The sequence below is a fragment of the Pteropus alecto genome, unplaced genomic scaffold (assembly GCF_000325575.1).
Source record: "Pteropus alecto unplaced genomic scaffold, ASM32557v1 scaffold20, whole genome shotgun sequence".
Taxonomy (NCBI): Eukaryota; Metazoa; Chordata; class Mammalia; order Chiroptera; family Pteropodidae; genus Pteropus; species Pteropus alecto.
In genome coordinates this window covers 20051889-20068048 of record NW_006436298.1, presented here as the reverse complement: position 1 = coordinate 20068048, position 16160 = coordinate 20051889, and positions in this window count along the sequence as shown.

Here is a 16160-nt window from a genome sequence, read left to right as displayed (position 1 = left end):
TTTTCCTTATATGTTATTTTCCCTGATAAGTTCATACAAGGTGAAAAAGAGTTAGTGGGAATTATCTTCATCATACATTTGAAAAGGTAGAGAGATAAATCACAAAATGGATAGATTTAAATCTCCTATGTGGCTCTGTTTAAACATCTTCAGGCCAGCTGAGGTGAGTCATTGAATAAATTCCAATATTAATAGAAAAAAGGCAAAGCGATTTTAAATTTCAGTGCTACCTTAATCTGTGCATAAATATCCTTGACTGAAAGGAAATTTTAAAAAGGACAGTAGAATCTATAATTAAAATTTATTTCAATAACTAAAGAAAAAGTGAGATTATCTTGCTAATACTTCACCTGTCCCATCAGTGATCGATAGTTGTTAAGAAACAGGTAACCTTCTGGATTATGACTGTATCTGGTCACCATAATGATTACCTATTTAGAGTCCAAGTCATTGCTTAGGAAAAAAATATATACATATATATCTTATATATATATTTATATATACATATATACATTATATAACTGTATGTTTTATATATACATATTTTATTTATGTACAAATATGTAATAAATATGTATATATGTATGTGTGTATACATATATGTAATCATATATATATATGGCTAAGGAAAAGAATCCAGTGTTTTAAATATAATCCCAAGAAGTTTATGAGAAGTTGTAATCAAATATTGTACTAGCCAGATTAGCTGGGATAAGTGGAGAGTTCTGGAAAAAATATACAAAATGAACTGGAGTGGGCAAAAATTGGAGGAGATATGTCATTATGATAAGACATAAAAGCTTGAGTGTTGAGCCAGTGGGGAAGGGACAAAATTTTATTGTGAAAGAATGGTTAATGGAAGGTGCAGAACATGAGAAAGGAATGATTAAAAACCCAGTAAGGGTAGGCCTAGAAAATAATAAAAATGGAAGTCTTTATGGTTAAGCAGCTGGGAATGCTTATGTTATAGCTTGGTCCCTGAAGAATATTAGGGAATTAGATTTTCTTCTCAATTTCATGGTACAAATGAGAGGAGAAAAAAAAAAAAGATACAAGGGCAGATCAGAGGTGTTCACAATAAAAATTTATAAGGTCTCATTCAACTAATTCATAAAACTCGGTAATCCTCACATACTTTCAGCTATTATTCCCTCATCCCTGTCGCTGCACACCCACACACACCTGCTGCCACTAATTTCATTGCAGGCATCCGCAAGGGTAAATTAAATCACCAGAGCTTTTTGAAATCTTGAGACAATCAAACTGCTAAGACATGTGAAATGATACCTACACTATGAAGCATTATAAATCTTAAATATTTAACACAATTTGGCCCCAAAATTGAGCAAATTATATCTAATCAATTATATATCAGTAATTTTGATGATAAATGAGAGAGACAGAGACAGAGACAGATAAAATAGTCCCTTAGACCAAATGTTTTTACCTACTTACCCCTTCCTGAGTAAAGTCTTGTACCTTCACCCCACCTTTCTCTCAAACCTATATATGGATTTATCAATATATTTTTCTAAAGAGAAAGAATTCTCCAAATTCAGTATAATTGCAAAATTCATTGTGCTTCAGGATTACATTTGTTAAATTCAGAAGAAGAGGGGCTCTTGGCACTTGTGCATTATTGGAAATTCCCCAAACACAGACAACAAAAGCTCAGTCAGTTTAATCAAATTATCAGCTTTTCCTCAGTCTGTGTTTAGTCTGTGTTTGTCTAATGTCCGGGTGCATATTTTCTACTTAAGAAAATCAATAAATCTGCTACTTTAAAAAAAGGCACATTTGAAATGCAGTATACAGCGTATTGCACTATCTGATCCAGCAATCTGTCTGCCTCTGCCCCACAGAAGGAGTGAACAGGAAATATGCCTGACGAGCTTATGAAATGGTTTAGAAAGACATGTATGAAGAGGGAAAATGATGCCTTTGAGAAGTGCACACCATTTACTTCTAATGTAGAAGTATGGCATGAAATGTATACCTGAAGCTTCTTTCTGCTGTTTTGGATGGTTTTAGGCATCATGAGGAGAACTAATGTGCTCTTAGCTATATTAGGTTTGTTAGGTAGAATTCTTGTAATATTCTTTCACTGACATAATTATTACTTCTCTGCTTTTCTTGAGGACCGACAACATCTCTTGCTTCAGTGTTTGTTTTTGTTCTGTAAATATTAGAATTGTCAGTCTAGTGTATGATACTCAATTTTTTCAACTGAAAGAAATGATCATTTTGCTTCAGGATGAGTTCATGTCCAAGTAGCTCTCAGGTTCTCTGTGGTCTATTTATTTGCAGCAATAGTTCATACATAAATAAGCACAGACAAGTTGTTTACATAAATCATCTTAAGTATTCATACTTTTTATAAATAAGTAGTTCATATTTGTTCTGTAACCATCACCTCACTAACAAAACAAATCAAAGACCAGGTTTTTCTTAGATCCCAACAGAAAAATTCAGAATTTTGATGGTAAGAATTTGGTTCATTCATTTCCATGGATTAATTCTGACTGTATTACAATTAGCCCATATTCTTACCCAGAACAGTGGATCTATATTAAATAAAATTCGAAGGGATATAAATAAGAGACATTTTGAGAATAAGAATTTTTTTCTATTGATTGAGATATATAAATTATCCAGAAAATAGATGCCACATTTCTTAACAACAATCTGTAAGTGATAGACTATTAGTCATATGTCATTATATTAGAGCTTTTTGCCCTAAAGATTTGCTCGCCATCAAAGCTTAGGAATGAGCTTTTCATTATACAAATTTTTAATCTCATAACTAGCATTGATGCCTCTAAATAAGTTGGTTTGAGCAATGACAGTACACTGGGCTTAATTGCTGAAGAAATGTTATTTACTCTTTCTCCTTCTGTGTTTCTTTGGCAGTGAGAAGATATGGGGAAATTGTGAAATTCACATTCCGATAAATTTGTCAAATATTACCCAAGTAATTCACGACATTTTTATTGATGTGTACGTTTATACTCATAGGAGACAATAGGGAACAAACACTGGGGAAGAAAAAGAAAGGCCACTGAGAACAGCATCCTGAATTAGTTCTCAAAAAAGAGAAATTTTGATTGGTTAACTCCCTTATCCCTCACAATATTTGGTAGTAAATATTTGCTTTATTATAAAAATGTGCAAGTCACCATCATTAAGTAACTTCCTTGCTTATTTCTAATGATTCTGGGGGAATATTTTTATTTGTGGTACACAGCTCTCTCCTGATCGGGTTTGCTGTTTTCTCTCACTGTTGTTTATATGAAGAATTTCTAGTTGGGGTAAAAAAAGGTGTTGCTTTTGCAGAGAATCCATTTAGTGGAGCAGGCTAATAGGCTGACCAGTCATTAACTAAAACACAGCTGGGAAGAGGCTATAATCCCCCAATTTCCTTCACAAATGCAGTAAATAAATATTCAAATGAAGCAGTGCACACATTTGCATATGTGTTAAACAAAAGCCCAGCTGAAGATTTGGTTTAAAAGCTCTGCTAATGTTTCTCCCTTTTCTACCTAAAATTCCTCTACCTGAAGAGTTTGTATTTCACCAGTGTCCCCATACTATTCTCAAAATAGAAGTCTCTTTTACTTCAAGAATTATCTTAGAAATTTCTTTTGCTGACCCCCATTAGTTCTTCATTGAACCCCATTTTTAACAGGAATAAAAGCCAGCTATCAAATTAAGTCTATTTCCTCTTTTTTAAATGTTTTCAATTTGAGTTTCTTTAATGTATAATATGGCACTGGCACTCTTTGTATTTTATTGTTTTGTGACTAGAACTGGTTTTTGAACCCCAGAGCAGGAAATACTTAGGAAATAAAACTCTGAGCCTTGACCATGGTACAGCAAACTTGTTAACGCCATGGCTTTAGGAAGCAAATTCAGATCAGCTTCTTAAATTCTTTAGTCTGTCCTCTGAGATTTCAAGAAAGTGATGTAACATAGGATGCTGTTCGGTTAATTATTCCTTAGAATGAGCCTCAATATTGTTACAAATTCCCCATTCTGCTTCTTCTTTCCCTCCTGTTCTTATTCCATGATTATAATTTCTAGAGTCAGATTCTAGGGCACAATTGACCTTAGGCTCTTCTGGGTTGCTTATCCTGAAGCGGTGTGAATCCCTCCCAAGGTAAAGAAATATAATTAGAAGAAAAAGAGATCATTCATTGAGGAACCTAAGGTAGGACACAAGGGGTTACTTTCTAGGGGAAAAAATAGATTGCAAAAAAAAAAAAAATTTTTAAGTGATTTTGAAAAAGAGGAAAAAAGAGTTCTGCAGTTAAAGAAATAAGCATATGAAAAATTAGCAAGGTAAAATGACTTTTACTTGTTTTCCACTCTGCTTGTGGCTGTAGCAATTTTACCCCACCCCTTTCCCCAGTGGAGAGAAAAGAAAATCAGACAGTAGCCAAAGACCCAGGGAGTTCCTAGGTTAAAGTGAAGTTGTGTCTTCTTTTCTAGTTGTAGGAAGTGAACTATAAATAATATATGTATATATGAAGACATATACAATGGTATATATAATATATAACCTGTACATATACATATATTTGTATACTATATATAAACGTTTGCATACATTTAGAAAACATCAACTTTCAGGAAAATGAGATGTGTAAATTTGAGATCCATGAATTTATAAGGAGATAGGTTAGTTATAGAAACAGTAAATCAGAATTTAGGCCTTTAATATTATATTTTTGAATAAGTAATAGAGAAATTATTTTTGCCAGCCTGTACTTGAATGTATGCAAGGAATCCCTATCAGTGCCTTGTTAGTTACTTGCTATACAACATCCTGACGTGTTTTAATTCTGCTATACTTAAAAGCAAGTGTAGCTTAAACAATAAAGCTTTCGAGAGCTGAGATAATATAAGATTTTTTCATTCAATCACATTTACAAAGCCTACTTGTAGGGAGAAAGTCACTATCATATAAATGATAACGCTTTGTATTTTTAACAAAACCATGTCAGTGTATTTTGTATTATCTATTTTTTACAAGTAAATTTTTTCTCTGAACAAAATAAAAACTTTAATACTAGGAGTCTAGTTCAAACATATGCTCTAGCTAATATTATCAAAGTACAAAAGGCAATTTTAAGAATCAAGTTGTGTGATTTGTGCTGTATATACATTATTTTGAAGAAGCTTCAAAGCTTTCAAATGCATATAAAACATGGCAAAAATAGCAATAGGAATCTTTCTGGTTTTTATCTAAGTTTTATTTTTTGCTTATTTCATCAGCAAGTTGTTAAAATATATTTTTTCTTTTTAAGCCACATCGGACAAGATGCTGAGTTACCTGATTTTATCACACAAAGGCTTGACAAGATGAAATGCCCAGAGGAACACCTGTTGAATTTAAATACAGCCTCTTTTTATTTCCCTGCTATTTTATTTGAACTTTTCATAAAAAGTGGCACTTCCGCAAAGCTTCTGAAAGTCTACCTAAAATGTCCTAGTAAAGTCTGATAGCACATGTTCATCCACAGCCACTTTAGTGTAACTCTTTCATAAATTAATTAATACTGGGAACACTCCCTTAGAAAAAAATCATAATAATATCATTTCTCATTTGTATAGGAGGTAAACTACATTTTTAAAATAACATTCAAAAGAATCATCTCTTTTGATTTTCATACATTATTTTTATTGCTATTATCATTATATTCATTGCTTTAAGCACAAAAAAGTTATTTTATAATTACTTTATTTCTAGTTTTTTCTTTTCATTATTGTAAAGGTTTTAAGTCACATAAAACTGTGTGTTGTATGTTCAGTTAGAGCTTCCTAATTAGCTGTGTATCAAAGATTCTGAAATTCTTGCAAGTAATCATAAGCTCCGAAGTGAAAAAAACTAGCAGAGCGAGTGAGCATTTCAGTCATCGTGGCAGGGAGGTTTTTATCAGCCATTCTGTCTGAGCAAACTCAGTTTATCCAGCAGTCCAGTCTGAGGTCACGGCTGCCCCAGAATTTGAGCGGTTGGGGATATTTTAGGATGCTTTCATTAGAAGGTACAAAGTACAGTTAAGAAACAGGCTTGGGGCGCCAGCATATGATTATGGCAAGACGGGCTGACCACTGGGAAATTGCTGAGCTAACAGGCCAGGGAGTCAGGCTGACCTCCCCAGGGGCCAAGTCCACAGAAAGCCACCACCCAACACACCTTCTGAGGGATAATCTGAAGCCCTCAGAGTTCCAAATACTCTTCTGAGCAACAGATGTTTTTGTAAGACAAAAGTATTGTACATTTTCAAGGGCTCTGTTTATGAATCTTCTTGCCTTTCTATTTTTAAAGGTGCTTATATCCAAAAAAACATCCTTTCTATTTACTTTAGAATGATCCAGCACCTTTGCTGCCTGTTCCATTGGTGGTGGTGGTTGATGTGCATGCATGTGTGTGTGTTGGGAGATGGAGGGGTTGCAGAAGAGCCCTAACCACAATGCAAGAGTCACACACACTTAGCAGGCAGCAAGTTACCCAGAACTTGTTCAGAGAACCATTATGTAAAGGAAGTATTTTTTTAGACTTCTTATATTTAATGACAATTAATACTTCTGGATAAAATTTTTCTAATTTTACTTTGTGGTTAACAAAATCTTTCTTTCTTTCTTGTGTTCTTTGCTTCTTTTAGCACCCAAACTTGATGGTTTATTTTTCTCTTGATTTTCGAGCAGCCTATTTATACAAAGCATGGAAAAGAGTTAAAATGAGAGAGAATTTAGAGAAGGTGTCACTTGATAACCATGACAACTCAGAAGGGAATAAGAAGAAATTTGGAATCTAATATTTGTTTTATGAGCAATAGAAAACCTGGCAATTGAAGCAACAGTTTTCTGTTACCTGGCATAGTCAGAGCATGGCTAAAATAGAATAAATCTGAAGAAAATGGAAAAATATTACTTTGATAACTTGAAAAGAAAAAATACATAATAAAAACCCACTAATATCACTTTTTATCATTTCACAACATTTCACAAAGTCTTTCTATTTAAAAACACAATAATACCCACTGATGCCCCCATGCCTATCCATTCTCTACCTTCACTTCCTCTTCCATTTCCAATACACATGAAACATTCCTTCATGAGGTTTTGATTGGGCAACAGTGCGTATGTTTTCTTAAAATAACAAAAAAATGAAATAAAATGCTAAGCAAGATGAATTAATTATGATAAACTCTAAAACAAATTCTGTTAAAGCATTGACTCTGAGGGTGTCAAGGGTTTCAATTTAATTTAGTATTATTTAAGTAAATCTCTTGAGCTTTTATGAATCAGAACTCATATTTCATGTTTGGATTATATAAGAAGCAAAAGGTCTATATCAGCCAGGACTGACTAAGCTCAGATCAGAAGTGACTGTCAGGTTTCTGCTAAAAAGACAACAAATTAATAACAATGAAAATTAAAGTTTCTACAGAAAAAGCAAATCTGTAAAAATATCAGGTTCTTTATAATTTGTTTTCCTTTGTAGGCATGTGCCTGTATGTGTGTGTATGTGTGTGTGTGTTCGAGTGCATACTTTTCCGGGCCACACATTTGCCTCTTCTCTAATTTATTTCCTCCCTTATTGTTTCTTTCTCTTTCCTTTTTTAAATATATCTTAAGGTCTTCTTCAGCAATTCCAGGCCATCTGTCCTCACCGTACTAAATAAGCATTCATGGACACATGGCTGCCTCCTCCAGACTGACAAAGGCTCTTTAGTACAGCTAAGAGAAATGACCCAACAGCAGCGGTAAAGTGGCCTAAAAATATTTAAAGTACGAAAAAAAAAAAATCAAGACTTACCAACTTTCTCTTTACTTGACTCCCCCTTTTTTCTTAAGTTTATTTTACGTTTTACCATTGGAATCTGCCCTAACAGAATGCATTTGCATAATTGCCTGCCAAATTATATATAAGCTTATTTTTAAAGGTAAAGAATCCTTATATCAGAAAAAAACAAATTAATAGAAAACAACCTTTAACTTTATTTTAAACCAGATTGCGTATATATATTCTCATGTAGTATAATTGGCAAACATTTAAAAGACAGAAAGGTGATTATGTATAAGAAACACTCCTATATTTCCAATTCTATAATAGATATGAGAGGGTTGGTAGATATATATTTTTAGCAGTTTAATAAGGATGCACCCAATGAGCATAAATTGTAAGGCATTAAGGACACACATTTTTTTAAAAAGTAGTCAACGTATTAAAATTTTACATAAAAAACTTTGACTCTTACTCCTTTTCCAGTTGACCAATCTTTGATTTTTTTGCATGCTCTATAGAAAATTGACTTATTTTATTCCCAATGAATAGTATTTTCTTATGTAAGTTTGTAAGTTTATTAAAGCATTTTATCTAATGAAAAATATTTTAATTGGATGTAAATTATCACTTTATTTTTTCACAACAGATGCTGTGTGAATTACATGAACTTATATGAATTTCTGAGCTACTCATAAGTATTCAGAAAACTGTTAAAACCTGTTAACTGAATAAGATAAGATATTCCTATCCTCTTTATGGGCTAACTCTTGCTTATATAAAAATCATTGGACATTTTTTCCACTGAAACTTAAGAAGTTATGTATAAGCAAGTGTTTCTTCATTCTTACACTTATACTATATATACTTATACCTGCACTAAGTATAGCCCAAAGTGATATCTTCTAGAACGTAAGATACAAAATTACTGAACACTACCTGCCATATACTTCATGTTAAAAGAAAAAAACTTCACTCAACATTGCTGTTATCTATAGACAATCATAATTTTTGCCTTAGCGTGCTTTTGGCTTAACTCCAGTTATTACTAGTTAATTTGCTGGGGGAAAAAATCTGTTTCTTTAAAAAGTCTACAATAAAAAAATTAGCACATTATATTTTATAATTTCTAGAAATAAATGAATAATATTTTAAATGTCCCCTAAACTATGATGGCACAAACGAGCAGCCATCTGGTTGATACAACAAGATGGACATCGGACACCAGAGAAATTATCATCTCATCTTTTTCAAACACAAAAATTTTCAGTTTTACAAATCCTCTTTTAAAAATATATATTATAGTATATACACTATTAAAACTGGTCTTTTGGGGGTGTGTGTGTGTATGTGTGTGAAGGGGGAAGAGGCGATGAGGTGGGGAAGAAGGAACTGAATTTAGGTGGTGATGAATTTCATTAAGCAGTAGGTGTTCATCAGTGTGTGTCTCACAGTGTTCAGTGTTTTTTTATAGAATGTTTTCCCCCTTCAAAAAAAACCTAGTGGGTGTTCAGTGGGTTCTTTTGTTGTTCAATCTGTTAATTAGAATTTTCCAACAAATCTTAAATGAGGAACAAAGTATGGTAGAAAGGTCTTAAATTAAAATTTAGAAAATGTGAATGCCAAAATCAAAGTCAGAATTAAAAGCATGAGTGGAAAAATACAAAACAATTTTATATGTTTGAAAAGAAAAAGCACAGCACCCTCTGAGAAACATAAAGCTAGAATTAGAGACATGTCCAGGATCTGATTTGGGAAGGAAACAGGATCAAATAGCAGGACTCTTTATAGGTAGTAGATAAAATGCCCATATATTTACGGTTTCATTTCCGCTGACAGGGAGAAAGCAAATTATAGTTCTAACTCAGAGCTTTCCAAATCCTGGGTAAATGGGTAGAGATCAAGGAACTGCGTCATCTCTAATATACCAAATCATTAAAAAAATAAAAAAAAAGGAAAAAGAGAGGTTGGGAAGAGAGACCAGGGAGTGGAAACATCTGGCCCTGAGGGTCAGTCCAACCCTTTCCAAACATGACTTAAGCTACAAACTACAAGTGTAAAGCATTTCTTGTGTGTTTTGGGGCCCTATGAATGACGTTGTCTTCAGTTATAGTTTGTCAAATTCTTGATGAATATCAATGAATGAAGAATTTGAACCATATGTCTTCTGTAAATTGTAAGTTAATTTCACAAGAAAATAATTGGTCAAGTACTTGTAGACAATCCGTTTAAAAATAATCTCTAAATTAGTGAAGCAGCAACTGCACTCTCTGAGAAGTAATATAGTGGAATAATATAGACATTAAAGTCCAAAGACCTAAATTGTAGATTTTTATTGTTTCTTACCAGCTATATGGCCCTTGTCAAATTATCCACCTCCCCGAGCCTCTTCCGCCTCTTCCTCTATAATCAGGAGATAATAATTGCTTTATCATAGACTGATTATGAATACTAAACATGATAATATATGTAAAGTGCCTAAAAGAAGTTTGGGCCACAATGGTTTCTCAGAAAATGTGAAGTTTCTCACATCTGTCTATGTCAACCAGTACTATCTAATAGCATGAAATCAGTTTAATCACCAGAAAAATAATTGCTCAGGAATTCTGTGGAACAATCAGAAATTCTTTGGGATATTTTTAGTGTTAAAGTCAACAGTCTTCTTAATAAAGCCTATGATCAATGCAAAGTGGATTTTCATATTTAAAAGACATATGTGGGTAAATGGTAGGGGAGTTTTCTTTAAAAAATCCCCTATTGAGAGTCATAACTACTATGAGTTCTACTAAAGAAAATATCAAAATTATTATTTCATTAATAGATTACCCTTAATTTTTATATATATATAAAATACCAATCCATGGATTTATAGGACAATACAGTATGAAATGTGATCCATGCAAATAATACTTAGAGTTATGATATTTTCACAGCTGAATACATTTTATAAATATACAGATTTGGGTAAAAAGGGAGATTTTTATTATTTTACAAAATGATTACTGAACTTCTCTCTGAATATTTGACAATGAAAAATGAATATAAATTATTTTAAATTGAGATATTTGTTATTCATTTTAATAAATGAATAAATAATAAATCATCTAAAAAAGCAATTTTGAAGTTAATACATATATTTAATTTTGGGAGATATTAGCTAATTACAATATAATTATTTTAATTCTGCGGAATAATGCGTTTGTTATCTTTAAAATTTCTTATAGAGACTTTATATTGGCACATATAATGTAGACGTAACTGACAACTAGTAAGTCTTGTGGAAAACTACTACTTTAGAGAAAAATTGATAGTCTGCAAAAGAGAAAAATAACCTTTTTGAAAAAATTATACGGTGCCATAATGCTTCATAAAATTTTAAAATTTTATTTTTGTGACATGAGAAAAAGAATTTACTTCTGATCAGTAACACACAGTATGCTACCTTGTCTCTATGTAGATTATTCTGAAATTTATTATGGCCTTCTTCCAAGTAAATCTGAAAATGTAGAGTTTTATTGTAGTAATTTTGGAGAAAGAGTATGCACAAATATAATGGTGTTGTCATAATTAAAAAATTGATAGAGATCCATTTAAAACTAATACATTGTCTTTTTTTTTCTTTTTCTTTTTTACTTTAAACACATGGACAAGTATGTGCACACATACAGATACACACACTCCTTGTTTTTTATGCATTTAACTATGCTCACAAAAACAACACTCAAGCTGTTGTTCTGGGCTGATCTCAGAAGTAAATAGAAACATAGTAGGGCTGCTTTAAAGTTAAATGTGTTCTATTTTACCTACTTTACAAAGGGTCCAAATATTTTTTGGAGCCTAGAAATGCCTAATAGAACTGATATCACTTAGCAAAGACTCCATAATGCCAAGATCAAACTTTGTTTCCTTTTACAGCAGAAATAGTTTAAATTACTGTGGAAACAGAAGCACAAGTACTTTGCCAGAATCTGTTATGTAAAGTAGTAATAATCACTTTCTCTTGTTTTCAGACAGGAGAATATTGCCTAACTAAAGGAGAGAGAAAGTGACTGTAAGGAAGAAAGATAGGCTGTGAGGGATATGAAAGGAAAAGGCCAATAAAAAGAAAAATGAAAGGGGTCTGGCTGGCAATGAATATTATTTCATAAAACTCTGGCTTGATTTACAAGATGACACGCTAAAAAATTGTTTCTGCTTAGTTCAAGCAGTAAAACAGTTCATCTGAATTGGTCTAAGTATACATTTAAGTTTCTGTCTAAAGAACATAGTTTGACCATAAATTCATGATTTTGTACTTTAGACAGAGACAGTCAATCTTATTCTGGTGAAGAGTTCAAGTATTATCTTCATTATAGCCTCTGATTCTGCAAAAAGATCAAGAACGGTGTTCTTTTTTTCTCCTGTGTATGTATATGTGTATATATGTATGTATGTATTTATTTTTGATTGACTTTAAATTTACACAATGATGTATGTCAAATATATTTCAATAAAGAATGATATTCTTTAAATTTCTACAAATCACACTGTGAGTATAATCAGGATAGGCTAGGTCATACTGAGATAACAGCTCCAAAATTGCAGCAGATTAGCACAACGAAAGTGTATTTTTTGCTCATATTACGTGTTCATGACAGGGCAACTGGAAACTCTCTTCCACATCTTCTCAGGCCAGGCCGATGATACTTCTATCATCTGGAAAGTGTTGGTTGCCTTGGCAGTAGGAAAGAACAACAGCAATTGAACTTTTTTTAAAAGTTTTTATCTCAAAGTGACACCTGTCACTTCTCCTCACATTTTATTAACCAAAGCATGTCATGAGGACATAAAATGTGTTTCAGGTCATGAGGACAAGGAAATTCAATTTGACTGTGTGACTGAAAGAAGAGATACCAGTGGCCAATCACAAAAGACAAATCAACCAGTAGAAAGGCTGAACAATCAATTTTATCTATTTATATTGTTGTTTACAATCTTTTTCATTGTAATGATCATGTGGAAACCCATATGAATGTGGTCAAAATAATAAACAGTTTTCCTTCATAGTTTCATTTCAGACAATAAATAAATAAATAAATAAATAGTCCCCTACTTGCAGAGATCCATTTCTCTGAAATGTTTCCCTCCCCGCCCCACAAAACAGCAGTCACTAGAAAATTGTTGGACTTGTAAAAGCAAAACTATTACAATAATATCCTAGAGACTCAGTATATGAGTCTCAGTATACTCATAGTAGTGCTATGGACACCATCTTATCAGTTTATTTTATATGCTTTCTTTCTGTCTCTAAAGTCAGGGCTCCTGCTTTATCCAAAAATGTCCTTGGGTTGACATCCCTATTATGGCTCTAGTTGTTATTGCTGTGCTGTTGCCAAGGCAGCCAAAATATAGACTTGGGTTCAAAGTAGTAACTGGGTGTGTAAGAGGGTAGTCACTTCCACTCTCATGAATACAGCTGCTCTGAATGTGACAAATACCATTATCATCATGGATCTTATTACCTCAAACCACAAGGTGCTATCTGAACAAATGCTCGGTTTTAACTGTCGGATTCTTGAATGTGTCACATTTTTCTTTGGATCTTTAGGTTATTGTAACAGCTGTTTGTAAACATTGTAAAGCCCACATTAGGTACAGAATGGGAAGGAATATTTTGACCCAAGTGTCTGCCCTCTGAACCATTATAAGGAATGCAGCATGTCTGCTGACACTTAAAGCAACAGATTTAAATAGCAACCAAGATCAACTTCCAGCTGAATAAGTCAATAGGCATTTTCAGTTTCTGACTCCATCTGGGTCAGTTTTCTTTCATCAACTGGCCCAAGAACGACCAAGGGGGTTCAGACTTTAAATGCTAAAGAGTAGCAAATAGGTACTCTCAACAGGATTTTGTCTGGGCAATATTTTCATTAAGAATCTATTATATCCTGTCCGATAGTTAAAGTTACCAGAGCTTGTTGAATAACAATCTTTTTCTTTAGAAACAGGGACACAAGCAGCTTTAGAATTTCATGCTACGATCTCTTTTATTCTGAAAATACCCCCATGCTATTTTATGTAGTGGTAATGAGTTAGATATTTCTAGTGCTTGCCTGGATAAGCAGTCATGAGGGCTGTTGTAATAAATAAATAGTAAGAGTACATTGCTCTGATAATAGCAACTTTCATTGAAGGATGTGAATGTGTCGTGCAAAAGAGCGATACAGAATCCTTAGAAAGGCTTTTATTAGCAGAAATGTAATACAAAAATTTTTAAATGGAACAGTAAGGCAGAGAGCAGAAAAAAATCTCTGACGTTGTGTTTCTAGTATCAATGGTAATTTTGGATACCTAGGCTCTCAACCCAAGCATCTGAGAAGCTAAGAAAAATTCCCATATGAAAATGCACTTATAGCACATTAAATATTATGAGAAATCTTGTCTTTGGGATTTCTAGATTTTGTAGACACCACATATCTGCCAACAAATTGTATTAGACGGTGACCTTTGGAAGTACTCAAGTGATATATAACCAGTTAAAATTTTACTTAGGATTAAAAATAAGATTTTCACAATAATAGTCTTATTATTTAGTTTACTCTTCACAGAATAGTTAGATATATTGTAGCCATGACCTGCTAAAGTTGATGTTTTCCATTAAGCTCACTTAAATAGAGTAAACTATCCACTATAATCTTTCTGTCTTTCTGTCTGTCTATCTATCTATCTATCTATCTATCTATCTATCTATCTATCTACCTACTTACTTGTCATCTATTATCTATCTACCTTTAACAGCAGAGATGGAACTCATAGATTTGTTTCTAGAATGAGATTTTTCTAAAAGAAAATTAACCTTCTTATTAAAAAATATATAGGCCATAAATTAAGATTAAATGCAAAACTACCAAGGCAAGATAACTTAGGAGTATACTGGGTGACAGTATAAAGTCAAACTGAGATTGAAGTTTACTACGGATAATTGAGAATTAACTAAATATCAAAAGTATAATTTTATTTTAAAGATGCAGACAAATCCTTTTAATGTTTTCTTTTTTATGTGATGTTTAGAAAATTGAGATTTGTTCTAGTCTTCACATACACATGCCCAAGAAGAATCTCAAAATGAAAATGGCAAAGTTGTGTTCCTCCCTTTTTTAGTGTGATGATGTTTGTGAAGTTTCTCATGTTGTTCACATGTTGCCTTGAAATAAAGGTGAAACATTAGGGCATGCATTCTAAATTTCTTTGTAAAATCAAAATTGAAAATGGAGGCTAGAAATAGTGCCCAAGATTTCTTATGTCTATTTTGTCATGAAAATTATTCTTTCCTAAGGTTGGCCCTATATAAATGGGGGAGAAAAGGGTATATTTTTACTCTAGTCCTCCTGCATTTCTTTGTATTATTCAAGTATATATTCTAGTATATTTTTTTAGACTTTATTCCCACTCCAAAACCTCTAGGTACCCACAATTTTGTGCCTCTGAGAATGTAGGATTTTTAGAAAGTACCTAATATATAGATTTTGCTCATTCTCATCTATTTTTATAAGTTTTCTAGACTAGAGTGCTGAGTGTCATGGACTGGAATTTAATAAGGATATCAATATAGTAAACATCTTAAGTAACATCTAAACAAATATCCATCCTATCAAGGGATTCCATTCAGAGAATTTTCTGTAGAAATATGGTATAAATGGTTGTTATGTTTCTAAGCTCACGGAAAACAAATAAAAACAAGTTTTGAAGTTGTGGTTTACATTTTGTACCCCTGCTTCCTTCCTGGCTGCCCCTTCTGGTCAGAAATGCTAGTCTTCTAGAATATTTGATCTCAGTTTTGTTAATAGGAAACAGTTTGAGAGTACTTATTCCTACTAATTCATGAAAGTGAGGATGACTATTAATCCCTTAAACTCACTAAGGTTGAGAGTGGTTAGAATAGTTACTACCCAAACAGATCATGAATTGTAGAACCTTAACACAACATAAACTGAAGTTAAAAATGCTCAGATAATAAGTAAGGATTTCTTTTTCAGCCAACACATGGGCAGATTAACCAGTCTAGGATTTTGCCTCTGGATCTTTTTATCTATAATGCTCATGATTTGGGCACCTTTTTCATTTTTAACTTTTTGCACTATAGAATCTCTAAAAAGTCCCATTCATCTTCACTGTAGTTCCCATTTCAGCAGCTGCAAGGCACTGGTGTGTGGGAAAAGTGTGGCAGGAAAGAAGGTATTGTGTACATTACTTGGGGGTAAATCAGAAACCCTAGGTATTTGCATTCAACTAGGGACTTTCTGGGGATAGTGCCTTAACTGGAACTGCAAGGCTTCAGACTTTGTGGAAGGCTGTTGAGAAAAATATTGAAGTCCTTCAAGTCACACCGAAC